The sequence below is a fragment of the Nycticebus coucang genome, chromosome X (assembly GCF_027406575.1).
Source record: "Nycticebus coucang isolate mNycCou1 chromosome X, mNycCou1.pri, whole genome shotgun sequence".
NCBI classification, from domain to species: domain Eukaryota; kingdom Metazoa; phylum Chordata; class Mammalia; order Primates; family Lorisidae; genus Nycticebus; species Nycticebus coucang.
This window is the reverse complement of record NC_069804.1, coordinates 83,407,309-83,425,245: the sequence shown is the minus strand read 5'-3', so window position 1 is coordinate 83,425,245 and position 17,937 is coordinate 83,407,309. Positions and strand designations below refer to the sequence as shown.

General features: G+C 40.1%; 1 pseudogene; it reads left to right on the top strand.

Moving 5' to 3' along the window:
• Window positions 1-6,824: 6,824 nt before the first annotated feature.
• LOC128576876 (UPF0561 protein C2orf68-like) lies at window positions 6,825-7,762 on the top strand (annotated as a pseudogene).
• The last annotated feature ends 10,175 nt before the right edge of the window (window positions 7,763-17,937 follow it).

The window sequence follows — 17,937 nt, the reverse complement described above, 5'->3', positions numbered from 1 at the left end:
CTCCCACCTCCCTCCCCTCCCTTTTCCCCTTCTCCCTATTCTTAGGTTGTAACTGGGTTATAGCTTTCATGTGAAAATCTACATTAGTTTCATAATAAGGGTGAGTACATTGGGTACTTTTTCTTCCATTCTTGAGATACTTTACTAAGAAGAATATGTTCCAGCTCCATCCATGTAAACATGAAAGAGGTAAAGTCTCCATCTTTTTTTAAGGCTGCATAATATTCCATGGTGTACATATACCACAATTCATTAATCCATTCGTGTATCGATGGGCACTTGGGCTTTTTCCATGACTTAGCAATTATGAATTGGGCTGCAATAAACATTCTGGTACAAATATCTTTGTTATGGTGTGAATTTTGGTCTTCTGGGTATATGCCCAGCAGAGGGATTACAGGATTGAATGGCAGATCTATTTTTAGATCTCTAAGTTTTCTCCATATCTCTTTCCAAAAGGAATGTGTTAATTTGCATTCCCACCAGCGGTGCAAAAGTGTTCCCTTTTCTCCACATCCGCACCAACATCTCTGGTCATGGGATTTTGTGATGTAGGCTAGTCTCACTGGAGTTAGATGATATCTCAAAGTAGTTTTGATTTGCATTTCTCTGATGATTAAAGGTGATGAGCATTTTTTCATATGTCTGAAGGCCATGCGCCTGTCTTCTTCAGAGAAGTTTCTCTTCAAGTCCCTTGCCCAGCCTGCGATGGGATCCCTTGTTCTTTTCTTGCCAATGCGTTTGAGTTCTCTGTGGATTCTGGTTATTAACCTTTGTCGGAGACATAACCTGCAAATATCTTCTCCCATTCTGAGGGCTGTTTGCTTGTTTTACTTACTGTGTTCTTGGCTGTGCAGAGGCTTTTTAGTTTGATCAAGTTCCAATAGTGTATTTTTGAAGCAGCTTCAATTGCCCGGGGGGTCCTTCTCATAAAAAACTCACCAAACCCAATTTTTTCAAGGGTTTTCCCTATACTTTCTTCTAGTATTTTTATAGTTTCATGTCTTAGGTTTAAATCTTTAATCCAGTGAGAGTCTATCTTAGTTAATAGTGAGAGGTGTGGGTCCACTTTCAGTCTTATACAGGTTGCCAGCCAGTTCACCCAGCACCATTTGTTAAATAGGGAATCTTTTCCCCATTGAATGTTTTTAATTGGCTTGTCAAAGATTAAATAACGGTAAGTAGCAGGATTCATCTCTTGGTTCTCTATTCTGTTCCAGACATCTACTTCTCTGTTTTTGTGCCAGTACCATGCTGTTTTGATCACTATCAATTTGTAGTATAGTCTGAGGTCTGATAGCGTGATTCCTCCTGCTTTGTTTTTGTATTTGAGTAATGTCTTGGCTATTCGAGGTTTTTTTTGATTCCATATAAAACGAAGTATTGTTTTTTCAAGATCTTTAAAGTATGACAGTGGAGCTTTAATTGGGATTGCGTTGAAATTATCTATTGCTTTGGGTAGTATGGACATTTTAACAATGTTGATTCTTACCAACCATGAGCATGGTATATTTTTCCATTTGTTAACATTCTCAGCTATCTCTTTTCTTAGAGTTTCATAGTTTTCTTTATATAGATCTTTCACGTCCTTTGTTAGATAAACTCTCAAGTATTTCATCTTCTTTAGCACTACTGTGAATGGGATAGAGACGTTAATTGTTTTTTCAACTTGACTATTTTTGGTATATATAAAGGCTACTGATTCATGAATGTTGATTTTGTAACCTGAGACGCTGCTGTATTCCTTGATCACTTCTAAGAGTTTTGTAGTAGAGTCCCTAGCATTTTCCAGATATACAATCATATCATCTGCGAAGAGCGAATGTTTGATCTCTTCTGACCCTATGTGTATACCCTTGATCTCCTTTTCTTCCATAATTGTGGTGTCTAAAACTTCCATTACAATGTGAAAGAGCAATGGAGACAATGGGCAGCCTTGTCTGGTTCCTAATGTGAGTGGAAATGATTCCAATTTAACTCCATTCAGTATGATATTGGCTGTGGGTTTGCTGTAGATGGTCTCTCTCAGTGTAACAAATGTCCCTTCTATACCAAATTTCTTAAGTGTTCTGATCATGAAGGGATGTAGGATGTTATCAAAAGCTTTTTCTGCATCAATTGAGAGAATCATATGGTCTTTGTTTTTTAATTTGTTTATGTGCTGAATTACATCAATGGATTTACGTATATTGAACCAGCCTTGAAATCCTGGGATAAAATCGACTTGGTCATGATTTATGATTTGTTTGATATATTCCTGGATTCTGTTTGTTAGAATCTTGTTGAATATTTTTGCATCTATATTCATTAGTAACATTGGTCTATAATTTTCTTTTCTTGTTGGGTCTTTTCCTGGTTTGGGAATCAGGGTGATATTTGCTTCATAGAACGTGTTGTGTAGTCTTCCTTCTTTTTCTACCTTTTGGAACAGGTTGAGTAATGTAGGTACTAATTCCTCTTTAAAGGTTTGGTAGAATACTGACGTAAAACCATCTGGTCCCGGGCTATTCTTTTTGGGGAGATTTTGTGTGGTTGTTGTTATTTCTGAACTTGATGTGGGCCTGTTGAACATTTGCACTTGATTGTGGTTAAGTCTTGGAAGGTGACGTGCTTCCAAGTAACGGTCAATTTCCTTCAGATTTTCATATTTCTGAGAGTAAAGTTCCTTGTAATATTCATTAAGGATTTTTTGGATTTCTGAGGAGTCTGTTGTTATTTCGTCTTTGTTATTTCTGATTTATGAGATTAGAGATTTTACTCTTTTTTTCCTTAATAGGTTGGCCAAGGGTTTGTCTATTTTGTTGACCTTTTCAAAAAACCAGTTTTTTGATTTATTGATCTGTTGTATTATTCTTTTGTTTTCAATTTCTTTTAGTTCTGCTCTAATTTTGGTTATTTCTTTTCTTCTAGTGGATTTGGGGTAGGAGTGTTCTTCCATTTCCAGTCTCTTGAGATGTCCCATTAAGTTGCTTCCTTCCTCTCTTTCTGTTCTCCTGAGGAAGGCTTGCAGTGCTATAAATTTCCCTCTTAGAACTCCCTTTTTCGTGTCCCAGAGGTTCTGATAGTTCATGTCTTCATTGTCGTTTTGTTCCAGAAATTTGGCAATTTCCTTCTTGATCTCATCTCTGACCCAGCTATCATTCAACATAAGGTTATTTAACTTCCATATTTTTGTATGTGTATGCAGATTCCTGTTGTTACTCATCTCAGGTTTTATTCCATGATGGTCCGAGAAGATGCATGGACTAATTTCTATTCCTTTAAATTGAGGTTAGACTTGTGACCTAAGATGTGATCGATTCTGGAGTAAGTTCCATGGGCTGATGAGAAGTATGTGTATTCAGTTTTGTTGGGATGAAATGTTCTGTAGATGTCTGCTAAATCTAAATGCTGGATGGTTAGATTTAAATCTAGAATTTCTTTACTCAGCTTTTTGTTGGAGGATCGATCCAGCACTGCCAAAGGAGTGTTAAAATCTCCGACTATTATAGAGGAAATCAAGTTGCTCATGTCTGTTACAGTTTCTCTTATAAATTGAGGTACATTCTGGTTGAGTGCATAGATATTAGTAATTGAAATCTCATCATATTGAGTCTTACCCTTAACAAATATGAAGTGACCATTTTTTCTCTTCCTTACTTTTGTTGGTTTTAAGCCTATTGTATCCGCAAATAAAATTGCAACTTCTGCTTTTTTCTGGTTACCATTTGCCTGAAATATGGATGAACATCTTTTCACCCTGAGTCTGTATTTGTCTTTTAAGTTAAGATGTGACTCTTGTATACAACAAATGTCTGGCCTGAGTTTTTGTATCCAGTTAGCTAACCTATGTCTCTTTATAGGGCAGTTTAAGCCATTCATATTAATGGAGATTATTGATAAGTTTGGTGAAATTTCGGGTATTGAATTTTTTGAAAGTCCAGTGGGCATTTTCAATCCTTTTGCCATTGTGGAAGTTGGAATTTGATCAGAAGTTTCTGAGTGAGTTTACTTTTGTAGTAGAGGATTGTGCTGGTTATTATGGAGGATAGGTCTGAGAATATCCTGAAAAGCCTGTTTGGTTATGGCAAATTTTTTTAGCATATGTATGTCACTAAAGTATTTAATATCTCCATCATAAATGAAACTCAGTTTAGCTGGGTACAAGATCCTGGGTTGAAAGTTATTTTGCTTGAGTAGATTAAACGTTGATGACCACCCTCTTCTGGCTCGAAAAATTTCAGCAGAGAGATCTGCAGTCATTCTAATGTTCTTCCCTTTGAAGGTAATGGATTTCTTTCACCTGGCCGCTTTGAGAATTTTCTCCTTCATATTAACTTTAGTGAAGTTAATTACGATATGCCTGGGGGGTGTCTTATTGGGGTTGAGTTGTGCTGGGGTTCTGAAGCTATCTGCTATCTGAATTTCAGGTTCTCTAGGCATGTCTGGAAAATTCTCTTTCATATTTCATGCAGAAGGGCCTCTGCACCAGTGAGGCCACTTCATCTGTTTCAGGAATTCCTATGAGATGGATATTTGCCTTCTTCAAGTTATCCCAGAGCTCTCTGAGTGAGTGATCCATTTTTGCTCTCCATTTCTCTTCCTCTTTGAGAGTTTGGGAGCGTTGAAAGGCTTTATCTTCGATGTCGGAGATCCTTTCTTCTGCTCGGTCCATTCTGTTGCTAAGGGATTCTACTGTATTTTTCATATCTTTGAGGGCTACAAATTCTTGTTTCAGTGTGTCTAAGTCTTTGGTGGTTTTGTCTTTAAATTCGTTAAATTCTTGAGACAGGTTTTGAATTTCTGCACGAATTCCTAATTCCATTTTGTTAATCTTTCTTGCCATCCTAATTCTGAATTCGATTTCTGACATCTCAGTCAGTTGTTTGTGAATTGGATCTTCAATTACATCTGTCGTATCTTTCCTTGGGGGAGTTGATCTATTCTTGTTATTCATGTTACCAGAGTTTTTCCACTGATTCCGCCCCATGATTGTTTTACTCCCTTGGATTTTCCTCTGGTGTTTTGTTGAGGACCCGTACAGTGCTGTGGACTGAGAAACTAGGGCCCTGTTTGGTGTAGAGGTGCTAAGTGGTTCTGTCTTGTTTTCAGGTTGTTTCTATGTGACCCTAATGAAAAAGTTACTCTGGGTTGAAGTCTCAGCTGTGGAGAAATACCAGCAATTAAGTTACCCCACCCACCACAGGCAACAAATGGAAAAGGAAAATCAAACCTTCTTACAACCACACACCCAGGGCACCACCTGGATAGTATCTTGGTGAGTGACTCAGTTCAAAAGGTCCAAGTCATTTGTCTCAGTCAGCAGCTGCCTCAGGTGGGAGAGTTCAAGCGGTCCCTGGGAACTAGATCACAGGGGTCTTGTGACTGCTCTAAAATTGCTTGCTCCAGTGCTGCATGGAGTCAGGAAGAGCCACCAGTAAATAGATAAGTCTGGGAAGATTGATGCCTCCTTCCCCACCTTGCAGCTCTGTCACACCCAGTCGCTTCTAGCCACACAGGGCTGTGACCCAGTCAGTTGTCTGCAGTAAGCAGATACTCCAGGGGTTTGCACCTGCCTAAGTCACAGGGTAGTCTGTGTCTGCTCCACTAGGCCGCTATTCTCTGTCTTTATGGAGCAGGGGGTGTTGTGGCCTGACAACCTTGGGCACTTGATGGAGGCTGGATGTGTTCACTCAGTTCCAGCCCCACCCTTAGTTTATGTTACTGGGTGAAGGTGACAACCCTGTGGGAGTTTGTTTCTGACCTTGCCAGATTCCTGTGCAGAGGAGAGGCTGATTTGAGTTCCCAGACCCTGTGCCTCAGGCCCTGTCTTTATTCCTGTGGGTTTGTATTCGCAGCACAATCAGTTTTGCTGTAGCCTCTTGGCTTCCTTTGTCTATAGGCTGGTGATTCCCTAAGGGCCAGGTGTGTCTTAGGCTCAGTTGAGTGGTCCTCTGTATCAACCACACCCTGGGAATTTCCTGGCTCTGCGGGTGTGTTTTCTAGTCCTCGTGTTCCACCCAGGTGGGTACCATCTCAGGAAAACCCTTTACTCACGGGGCCTGTGTTTCAGTTCCAGGTCTGTTCCATGGTGGTTGCCATCTGAGAAGATGCTCGGCCTCATCTGGTTGCCCAGGAAGACAGGAGGAGAGGCTATGGGTTATCTGGGGTGGGCCTTGTGATTGCTGAAGACTGCTGTTGCTCTGCACCTCGGGGCACAACCGCTCCAGTGTAATTCCCTCTCAGCCGACCATCGTCTTCTCACTCCTTTGCTACAGAGTCAGCACTGGCCAGCTGCAGTCGAGGTCCTGTCTACACCTCTCTGGAGTTCTCCCAGGAATCTGGACTCTTGGGGGGTTAGGTCTCCATATCACGGAGTGAGAGTGGAGGGGAGTGTTAGGAGCTCAGAGTTGCAGGTCGTAGCACCAAGCTCATTGAGACCAAATGAACAAATAAACAGATACAAAGGTTACCAGGGACGTGGGCCCATAGATACAGAGACAGACGGAGACACATAGACATACAGGCAACAGCCACGACAACAGCAATATAAGAACAACTGCAATAAAAATAGTGATAATCGTAAAATAATTGAAAGAAAGGAAAAGAAAAGAGAGAAAAAAGTGGTGTTAGAAGGAATGTTAAATGAAAAGAAAGCAGAAATTAAAATTAGAAGACATAGAAATAAAATATATATCTATATAAAAAGTAATAATAAAAAATTATTGAAATCTCATCTAAGAAAATGTTGAGGAAAAAATAGACAAAAACAAAAACAAGATTCTGCCTGCAGGTGGACGGTGGTTGGGGGCGTTGCGGGCTGTGGCTCTGTACCTCTGCTCCGAATGGAGGTGGGGTCTGGTCCCGGTTCTGGGCTCTGCTGCAAGCCTGTTGGTCGACTGGATATGAACCACGGCTTCGTGCACCATATCCACGGAACCAGATCGCCCGGGAGAATTACGATAAGAAGGTGAAGCAGGTGGCCAAGGAGAAGGTGAGGAGAAGACACATGCCCACGCCGACGTGGCCCTGGAAGCCAGACCTGCAAGTGTACCTGCCGCAACATCGAGATGCCTCTACCCACCAAGGCAACCCAGACTATGAAGTGTCCTGTGAAAGCCGCAGTAGTGGTGGCTCTGAGCTGGAGCCTTCTAGTCATCAGCTCTTCTGCTTAGAATATGAGGCGGACAGTGGAGAGATCACATCAGTTATCGTGCATCAGGACGATGACCCAGGAAAGGTGAGTGAGGAGGTGTCAGCACACACAGATCTGGACTGACTCATGCGAGAGGCCCTCAAGTTGTGTATCCAAGAGGAGATTGCAAAGCGCCAGAGCTGACACTGACCTGATTGAAGGCATTCTTTCCAGGCTGGAATTTGCTGCTCTTTGACGAATTCTTCCACGGAGCTCACCCTTAGTCTGGGGGTGCCAGAACCAGTTTGATCTTGAGATCCGGTGCTGCATCCATAAGAGCGTTACAGGACTACACCTGGCATCCCTTGCAGCCATTCTTTCTTATATGTTGGCCCATTTGCCTAGCCTAAAATTCTGGAACTTTCTGAGAATTTTGTTTAGCTAACTTGGTGATTTGGAAGCAGAGACTCCAGGGAGAGCCAGGGTTTGTGAAACTTCATGTCAACATGGTGCTTTCTCACTAAGATCATATGCCTGGCCACTGCTATTTTTCCCAGCTCCATGAGCCATATTTGTTATTTTTGGTTCTTTTTGTCCGTGCTTCTGCTCTTCTATCCATATTTTCCTTGACCTTTTTTTTTTTTAAGCTTTTTTTCTTTTCCCTCAGTACAACCTATTAGGTCTGCACCCTCAACATGACTGTACCTCCAGCTGCTCAGGACTTTGGAGGTGTGGGGTTCTGGGGATTTACCTTTCTAACAAGCTTTACAAATAATTCTGATACCAATAAACTGGGAGACTTTTGTTTTCAAAACCTACTCGCAAGCATGTTTCCCTCCCCTTCCATGGCTTTTTCAAGTTTTTTTCAAGTTTCTCACATGTTCCACTGCTTTGCACTGTCCAGCTAGGAGAATTAGACAGAAGATGTCAGAGCTAAATTATAAGGATTCTTTTTAAGAGACAAGGTCTCACTATGTTGCTGCCCAAGGTGGGCTCAAGTAATTCTCCTTCAGACTTCAAGTAGCTATGATTTAACCTGCAAAGACTTCTTGCGACAAACCTACCTTGGCTTCAGGCTACAAAATTACACCTTTAGACCTCATCTCTAGCTGTGAAGAGACCGTTCTTTGCTCAGACTAAAGGGGAATTATCAAAACAAGCTTAGAACTGACTCCAATTGTGATTTAACAGTTGAACATCCATCTAAAGGGAAATTCAACATTAGGAATAATTGCCTGATTGGAGCTCTAGTTGCAAAAAAACGAAAGTCCTGAACAATACCCCAGAGTGAGTAGAACGGGCTTTTTCATTCTGCACCATGCTTTCTTTCCTTTCTCTGGATAGTCCTAACTCAGACCCTCAAGAGTAGAGATCCCCAGGAATACTGTTGCCCTCACTCTGAGCATTTTTTCCAATGTAGAGTTAGGCTAAGGTCTGGAGACCACAAGACGTCAGCGCACTAAAGCTCTGAGGCACTTCAGTTTTCCAACAAATCACTGACCTCAGTGAACTGAAATGTGAGGTTAAGTAAGCCTGTGAGCATTGAAACCTCCTGAAACCAAAGACCCTTCCCTAAAGGTTTTTCCACATAAGGCTCTAAAGACACCTGAGGGCAATGTTGATTTGTGCCCTGTACCCCTGAAAATCTACCCCCTCAGAAGTAGAGCAAGGCAGCTACTTCAATTGTGCCAGTAAAACAAGCCACAGATCTCTGTGCCAGGGCAGTGTTGGGACACTGAGGTAGATTAAGTTAGAAGGGCCTGGTTCTGAGGGCTTCCAGGAACCCATAGAGCTGGCCCAAGGTAAGTGCCTTAAGCTTGCCAGTCCTGGCCTCAGTTCTTTCAAAGGAGACCATCTTCCCTGTCTATTTAGTAGTGCCTTAAACTTACAATGGTAAGTACCCTCCGAAGCCTCAAGGGTCAAAGGCTCTGCCAAACTTCACTGCTCTCACCTCCCGCCGCCTTCTATAAGGTCAGAAGACTGGTCAGTCTTTCTAGTTTTCTAGCTCTTTAGCTAATTTTGTAACTTAGATCACAGGATTTCACTGAAACTCTTTGTCTTCTTAGTCTAGAAATAGTTTTGGGGTCTGCTCACAGCTGGATCACCCGTTTCCTGGTTTTACTATACTTAAAAGACCAGAAGAGGAGTTAGGGGAGTGGCACCTGAGATTTTAGCCTCCATTCCTGTTCCTGGGAAGAGGTAAAAGAAAGATAGTGTTTAGTATGTATCTTTTTTGTCCCATTATGTGTATGTTGTTTAATCCTCACAAAGACCCTCTCAGGTAGGAGACTGACAAAAACTCCTTGCTTTTAAATTTTCTTTTTTCCTTGAAGAGCTTTGCTTATCTAGCGCATATAAAATATTTCTGCTGGGGCGGTGCCTGTGGCTCAAAGGGGTAGGGCACCGGCCCCATATGCCAGAGGTGGTGGGTTCAAACCCAGCCCTGGCCAAAAAACTGCAAAAAATATATAAATATATTTCTGCTGGGCTTGGTGGCTCACAGCTCACACCTGTAATGCCAGCACTTTGGGAGGCCACAGCGCAAGGATTACTTGAGCCCAGGAGTTTGAGATGAGCCTGGACAACATAGCATGAGCCTGTCTCTTACAAAAGAAATTAGCTTGGCACGTTAGTGTGTACCTATAGTCCCAGCTACTTGGGAAGCTAAGGCAGGAGGATTGCTTGAGCCCAGGAATTTTTGGCTTCAGTGAGCTATGATTAGGCCACTGTGCTCCAGCTTAGGTGACAGAGCTAGACTCCCATCTCAACAGACACAAACATTTTTTTGCTACTCAAGGAAACATTTTCATTCTTAGCCAATCTATGCAATATGACTATTTAAAGTACTAAACTAAGCCTTGTACCTCCATTAAGAGGTGGTCTTTCAGAGATGGCCTACTGGAAATGATGCTGGCATTTCTCCAGGCAATCCTGAGAGCCTCTGAGGATGGCTCTCAGCCAGTTAACAGTCTTGTACCTCAGCCTCATTGCTTAGTACCACTCCTTGGCTGGAGTTCGAGGTGGTACTATCCCCAGTTTATTCACCAGACCTGCCTTTAGGAATCTTTCACCTGTTTCAAAAATTAGAATTTTGCCATCAAGGAACATGTACCATAGATGTCCCAAAGAGGACCATCTTGTGCTATTTTGTGTAGCAATAATTTTGGGCTAAGTGGAACTTTCTAGCAGGATGCTCCAGAATCAACATTCATTTGACAGATTACTTTCTGGGCATCTTTTTGATAGTCTGATAGATCTTGTGTCCATTTAACTATGATTTTTCACTCACTGAGGTGAAAACTATTTTAGGATTTTTGTGGTCCCTTGGCCACAATGGGTGATGTTACTGACAGAAGGAAGCTGGTTTCCAGGGTCTTTGGGTTGTGTAAGAGTAAACACTAAAAGGCGACACCTGTGGCTCAGAGGGTAAGGCACTGGCCCCATATCCTGAGGGTGGCATGTTCGAACCCGACCCTGTCCAAACTGCAACAAAAAAATAGCTGGGCGTTGTGGCAGGTGCCTGTAGTCCCAGCTACTTGGGAGGCTGAGGCAAGAGAATCGCCTAAGCCCAGGAGTTGGAGGTTGCTGTGAGCTGTGATGCCATGGCACTCTGCTGAGGGCAATAAAATGAGACTCTGTCTCTTAAAAAAAAAGAATAAATACTAAAGCCTGAGTTGTAGCCATTTGGCAAGCATGGAAGTCTTTGAAGAATGTAATGCAAGAAAGTAAAAGAATGTAAAGCTTGTGGCGGGCGCCTATAGTCCCAGCTACTCGGGAGGCTGAGGCAAGAGAATCGCTTAAGCCCAGGAGTTGGAGGTTGCTGTGAGCTGTGTGAGGCCACGGCACTCTACTGAGGGCCATAAAGTGAGACTCTGTCTCTACAAAAAAAAAAAAATAAATAAATAAATAAAAAAAAAATGAAAAAAAAAAAAGAATGTAAAGCTTTTTGTACCAAATGAGAGTAGGAGCCACTGTAGCCATGTCAGCTAGTGGGCCCATTATAAAAGCCTCTCTACAAGGGACATTTCATCTCCTCTGTCCACTATGAGGGGTGTTGTCAACTAGAGATTACCCCTTGCGGGTGTGAGGAAGCCCTTTGGGATGGTGAGTATCCAACCTGCTGTGCATTTGACAAGATCTGCTAATAGCAGGGTTGAGTATCCTTAGCAGGCTCACAAATTTAAATGAGGCCTTTGTGTCCAGAAAGAGGAATGAGGATAGATTACCTTTCTACCTCTTGGCCTTTTGGAAAAATCTCCAGGGAATGTTGACAATTACTTAAAACATTTTAAGTTCCTCTTTGAATTTTTGTCCTGAAGAATCACTCTGCCAAGAAGTCAGAGGCAACCACCCCAAATTTCCCCAGGAGTTGGAGTGATACTAGAAATGAAAACCTTCTGGGTAAATGGCTTCTCTGCCTTCTCAGGACCAACAGAATGAGAGACTGGTTGTACCAGATATGTCGTGGTATCGAATGTATAAAAATGTATATGTTCTGTTGCTTCATTTCCAATGTTTCTGCTGTGTAGATGAATAAAATGAAGTATGAAAATTATTTGAAAATCATAGGTGGAAGGTACTTTTCATATACATTATTTCTTTTTTAACAAATAAACCTACTATTTTTACAGCAAAAAAAACAACAAAAAAACAAAACAAAACAAAAAAAAACCCCACGAAAACCGAAACCAAACCAAACCAAAACAAAACACACACAAAAAGGCACCAACTACAAAAATATTCTTGTGTATAGAAATATACCTATAAATATCTATATGTCTGCTGTAGGGATCAACTTTCATAGGAATATATTCATACTGAGATATACTTTCTGGACTTCAGTTGGCGCTGTGAGTGGTTCTGTCACCCTGATGGATCTGCTCCTCTAGGTCAATTGGTGCTTAGTCCTAGTTGGTTTCATAATTTTCTCTTTCATTTTCACCTAGGCTATGTTCATTATAATGTGTCTAGAAGACACTCTAGTTGTATTTCAATGAGGAGTGTGAGAGAATTTTTGATAATGCTTGGGAATTTTCATTTATCATATCCTCTGGTAGGGCTTCCATTCCTTTGGGTCATTTTTCTACCCCTTCAGTGATATGATACATATAAATCATAGATTTGAATGCTTCATGAAGTCCCCCAGTTCTCTAAGCTTCTAGTCTGTTCTTTTCTGCCTCTTTAACTACCTGATTTATCTCAAAAGCCTTCTTCTCTAGTTCTGAAATTCTTTCTTCTCCATGGTCTAATCTATTGTTGACACTTTTCTTTTTTTACTGTTGGGGATTCATTGAGAGTACAAAGAACCAAGTTACACTGATTGCATTTGTTAGGTAAAGTCCCCAAGAGGTGTGTCACATCCCATTGCCCTCCACGCTATTGTTGATCTTTTTCCTGCATCTTTAAGTTACTGGAGAGATTCCTTCAATTCCTTAAGCTCCAGTATATGCTTTCTAATTTCATCATGTATTTCATTCATTTCTTGGGTCAAGTTTTCGATTTCCTTTTGGTGGTCTTTCACTTTTTCTTCAATTCCCTTCACTGTTTTTTCCATCCATACTCTAAATTCCTTTGCTGTCATTTCCATAATTTCTTTTTCTTTTTCTTTCTTTCTTTCTTTTTTTTGCAGTTTTTGGCCAGGGCTGGGTTTGAACCTGCCACCTCCGGCATATGGGGCCAGCACCCTACTACTTTGAGCCACATGCGCTACCCTTCCATAATTTCTTTATAGGTGTGATCCTCTATGATAGCTACCTAATAATGCTTTGGGCACTTAATCTCTTCTGGTTTTTCATACTGCCAGATTTTCTTTATTAAATCATAACTGTGTACATTAATGCATTTATGAGGTACAATGTTGTAATTTGATATACAATATGGAATGCTTACCTCAAACTGCTTAGCATAACAATTACCTCACTTACTTATTTGGTGTGGGAAGACATTTATACTCTTAATAGTTTTGAAATATAACATTGCATTGTGCCCATTAAGTGAGGTCCCACTCAATATCCTTCTTCTGCCTGGCCACACCTTCTGCTCACCTCTCTCTCCTTTTTCCTTCTTTTTGGACTATAGTTGTGTTTTATAATTCATATGAATTTATAGGTGATTAAATACTGTTTCATAATAGTATTGAGAACATTGAATACTTTTTTTCCCCATTCTTGAGATACTTTACTAAAAAGAATATGTTACAGTTCCATCCAGGTAAACATAAAAGATGTAAAGTTTCCATCCTTTTTTATGGCTGCATAGTATTTCATGGTATTCATACACCACAATTTGTTAATCCGTTCATGAGTCTATGGGCACTTGGTCTGCTTTCATGATTTTGCAATTGTGAATTGGGCTGCAATAAACATTCTGGTGCAAATGTTTTTATTGTAAAGTGATTTTTGATCATCTTTGTATATAACTAGTAGAGGAAATGCATGATCAAATGGTAGGTCAACTTTTAGTTCCTTGAGTATTTTCAAACTTCTTTCCAAAAATGACCTATTAACTTGCATTCCCACCAGTGGTATAGAAATGTTCCTTTCTCTCCACATCAATGCCAACATCTGTAGTTTTGGAATTGTGTCACGTGGGGTAATCTTACTGGATTTAGTTGATATCTAAAAGTGGTTTTTATTTGCATTTTTCTGATGATTAAAGATGATGAGCATTTTTTCATGTGTTTGTGGGCCATGTTCCTGTCTTCTTCAGAGAAATTTCTGTTCAAGTCTCTTACCCACAAAGAAATGGGGTTATTTGTTCTTTTCTTATTGATTAGTTTGAGTTCTTTGTGGATTCTAGTTATCAGATGTTTGTTGGAAACAGAACCTGCAAAAATATTCTCTCATTCTGAAGGCTGTCTGTTTACTTTACTTACTGTACTCTTGGTGTGCAGAAGTTTTTTAGTTTGATGAGATCCCAGTAATATATTTTCTGTGTTGCTTCAATTGCCCATGGGGGTCCTCCTCATAAAATATTCTCCCAGGCCAATTTCTTCAAATGTTTTCCCTGCACTCTCTTCTAGTATGTTTATAGTTTCATGTCTTAAGTTTAAATCTTTTATCCAGTGAGAATCAATTTTTGTTAATAGTGAAAGGTGTAGGTCCAGTTTCAGCCTTCTATGGGTCAGCAGCCAATTCACCCAGCACCATTTTTTTTTGAGACAGAGCCTCAACCTGTGCCCTGGTTAGAGTGCTGTGGCATCACAGCTCACAGCAACCTCTAACTTCTGGGCTCAAGTAATTCTCCTGCCTCTGCCTCCCAAGCTGGGACTAGAGGTGCCCACCACAATGCCAGGCTATTTTTTGGTTGCAGCCACCATTGTTGTTTGGCCCGTCCAGGCTGGATTTGAATCCGCCAGGTCAGGTGTATGTGGCTGGGGCCTTAGCCACTTGAGCCACAGGCACTGAGCTGCACCATTTGTTAAATAGGGAATCTTTCCTCCACGAATGCTTTTTTTTTTTTAGTTAACATTTTTTTTATTGTTAAATCATAGCTGTGTAAATTAGTGCAATCAAGGGGTACAATGTGCTAGTTACATATACAAATTGAAATATTCTCATCAAACTGTTCAACATAGTCTTCATGGCATTTTCTTTGTTATTGTATGTAGACATTTGTATTCTGCCTTTAGTAAGTTTCACCTGTACCCATTCTAAGACACACCGTAGGTGTGGCCCCACTCATTACCTTCCCTCCACCCTAACCTCCCCACTCCCTTCCCCTTCCTGGGCCTTTCCTCATAGACTTGTGCTATAGTTGGGTTATAGCCTTCATGTGAAAGCTATAATTTAGCTTCATAGTAGGGCTGAGTACATTGGATACTTTTTCTTCCATTCCTGAAATACTTTGCTAAGAAGAAGATGTTCCAGCTCCATCCATGTAAACACGAAAGAGGTAAATTCTCCATCTTTCTTTAAGGCTGCATAATATTCCATGGTATACATGTACCACCATTTGCTAGTCCATTTGTGGGTCAATGGGCACTTGGGCTTCTTCCATGACTTAGCAATTATGAATTGGGCTGCAATAAACATTGTGGTACAGATATCTTTGTTATATTGTGATTTTGAGTCTTATGGGTATAAACCTAGTAAAGGAATTATAGGATCGAATGGCAGGTCTATTTCTAGGTCCCTAAGTATTCTCCAAACATCCTTCTAGAAGGAACGTATTAGTGTGCATTCCCACCAACAGTGTAGAAGTGTGCCCTTTTCTCCACATCTACGCCAATATCTGTGGTTTTGGGATTTTGTTATGTGGGCTACTTACTGGGGTTAGGTGATATCTCAAAGTAGTTTTGATTTGTATTTCTCTGATGATTAAGGATGATGAGCTTTTTTTCACGTGTTTGTAGATCGTGCGTCTGTCTTCTTTAGAGAAGTTTCTCTTCAAGTCCCTTGCCCACCGAGATGGGATCAGGTGTTCTTTTCTGCTAATATGTTTGAGTTCTCTGTGGATTTTGGTTATTAGACCTTTATCGGAGGTATAACCTGCAAATATTTTCTTCTATTCTGAGGGCTGTCTGCTTGCTTTACTTACTATGTTCTTGGCTGTGCAGAAGGTTTTTAGTTTGATCAGGTCCCAGTAGTGTATGTTTGATACTGCTTCAATTGTCTGGGCAGTCCTCCTCAAAAATATTCACCCAGGCCGATTCCTTCAAGAGTTTTCCCTGCACTTTCTTCATGTATTTTTATAGTTTCATGTCTTAAGTTTAAATCTTTTATCAAGTGAGAGTGTATCTTACTTGATGGTGAGAGGTTTCAATCTTCTACAGGTTGACAGCCAGTTCAGCCAGCACCATTTTTAAATAGGGAATCTTTTCCCCACTGAATGTTTTTAATTGGCTTGTCAAAGATCAAATAACAGTAAGTAGCTGTATTCATTTCCTGGTTCTCTATTCTGTTCCAGACATCTACTTCTCTGTTTTTGTGCTAATAACATATTGTTTTGATCACTATTGATATATAGTTCAGTCTCAGGTCTGGTAGCGTGATTCCTCCTGCTTTGTTTTTATTGCTGAGTAATGTGTTGGCTATTCAAGGTTTATTCTGATTCTATTTAAAACGAAGTATTATTTTTTCAAGATGTTTAAAATATGACAATGGAGCTTTAATGGGAATTGCATTAAAATTATATATTGCTTTGGGTAGTATAGACATTTTAACAATGTTGATTCTTCCCAGCCATGAGCATGGTATGTTTTTCCATTTGTTAACATCTTTGCTCTTTCTTTTCTTAAAGTTTCATAATTCTCTTTGTAGAGATCTTTCACGTCCTTTGTTAGGTGTACTCCCAAGTATTTCATCTTCTTTGGCACTACTCTGAAAGGAATAGAGTCCTTGACTGTTTTTTTGGCTTGGTTATTGTTGGTATATATAAAGGCTACAGATGTATGGGTGTTGATTTTGCAGCCTGAGACATTGTTGTATTTCCTTGATCACTTCTAAAAGTTTTGTAGTAGAATCCCTAGTGTTTTGCAGATATACGATCATATCATCTGTGAAGAGTGAAAGTTTGATCTCTTGTGACTCTATGTGGATACCCTTGATCGCCTTTTCTTCCCTAATTGCAATGGCTAAAACTTCCATGACAATGTTAAAGAGCAATGAAGACAATGGGCAACCTTGCCTGGTTCCTGATCTAAGTGGAAATGATTTCAATTTAACTCCATTCAATATGATATTGTCTGTGGGTTTGCTGTAGATGGCCTCTATTAGTTTAAGAAATGTCCCTTCTGCACCAATTTTCTTAAGTGTTCTGATCATGAAGGGATGCTGGATATTATCGAAAGCTTTTTCTGCATCAATTGAAAGAATCATATGGTCCTTATTTTTTAGTTTATGTGCTGAATTACAGTTATAAATTTACGTATATTGAACCAGCCTTGAGACCCTGGGATAAATTCCACTTTGTCATAGTGTATAATTATTTTTTGATGTGTTGTTGGATTCTGTTTGTTAGGGTCTCATTGAGTATTTTAGCATCAATATTCATTAGTGATATTGGTCTATAATTTTCTTTTCTTGTTGGGTCTTTCCCTGGTTTGGGGATCAACGTGATGTTTGCTTCGTAGAATGTGTTGGGTAATATTCCTTCTTTTTCTATATTTTGGAATAGGTTTTGTAGTATTGGTTCTAGTTCTTCTTTAAAGGTTTGGTAGAATTCTGACGTAAAGCCATCTGGTCGTGGGCTTTTCTTTTTAGGGAGATTTTGTATAGCTGATGCTATTCAGAACTTGATATAGGCCTGTTCAACATTTTAACTTCATTCTGGCTAAGTCTTGGCAGGTGGCATACTTCCAGGTATTGGTCGATTTCTTTCAGATTTTCATATTTCTGAGAGTAGAGTTTCTTGTAGTATTCGTTAAGGTTTTTTTGAATTTCTGAGGGGTCTGTTGTTATTTCATCGTTACCATTTCTGATTGATGAAATTAGGGATTTGACTCTTTTTTTCCTTTTTAGGTTGGCCAAAGGTTTATCTATTTTTTTTGACCTTTTCAAAAAACCAACTTTTGGATTTATTGATCTGTTGTATAATTCTTTTGTTTTCAATTTCATTTAATTCTGCTCGAATTTTGGTTATTTCTTTTCTTCTGCTGGTTTTGTGGTTGGAGTGTTCTTCCTTCTCCAGTTGCTTGAGATGTCCCATTAAGTTATTAAGTTCTTCTCTTTCTGTTTTCTTGAGGAAGGCTTGCAGTGCTATAAATTTCCCTCTTAGGACTGCCTTTGCAGTATCCCAGAGGTTCTGGTAATTCATTTCTTGATTGTTGTTTTGTTTCAAAAATTTGGTGATTTCTGTCTTAATCTACTCTATAATCCATCTAT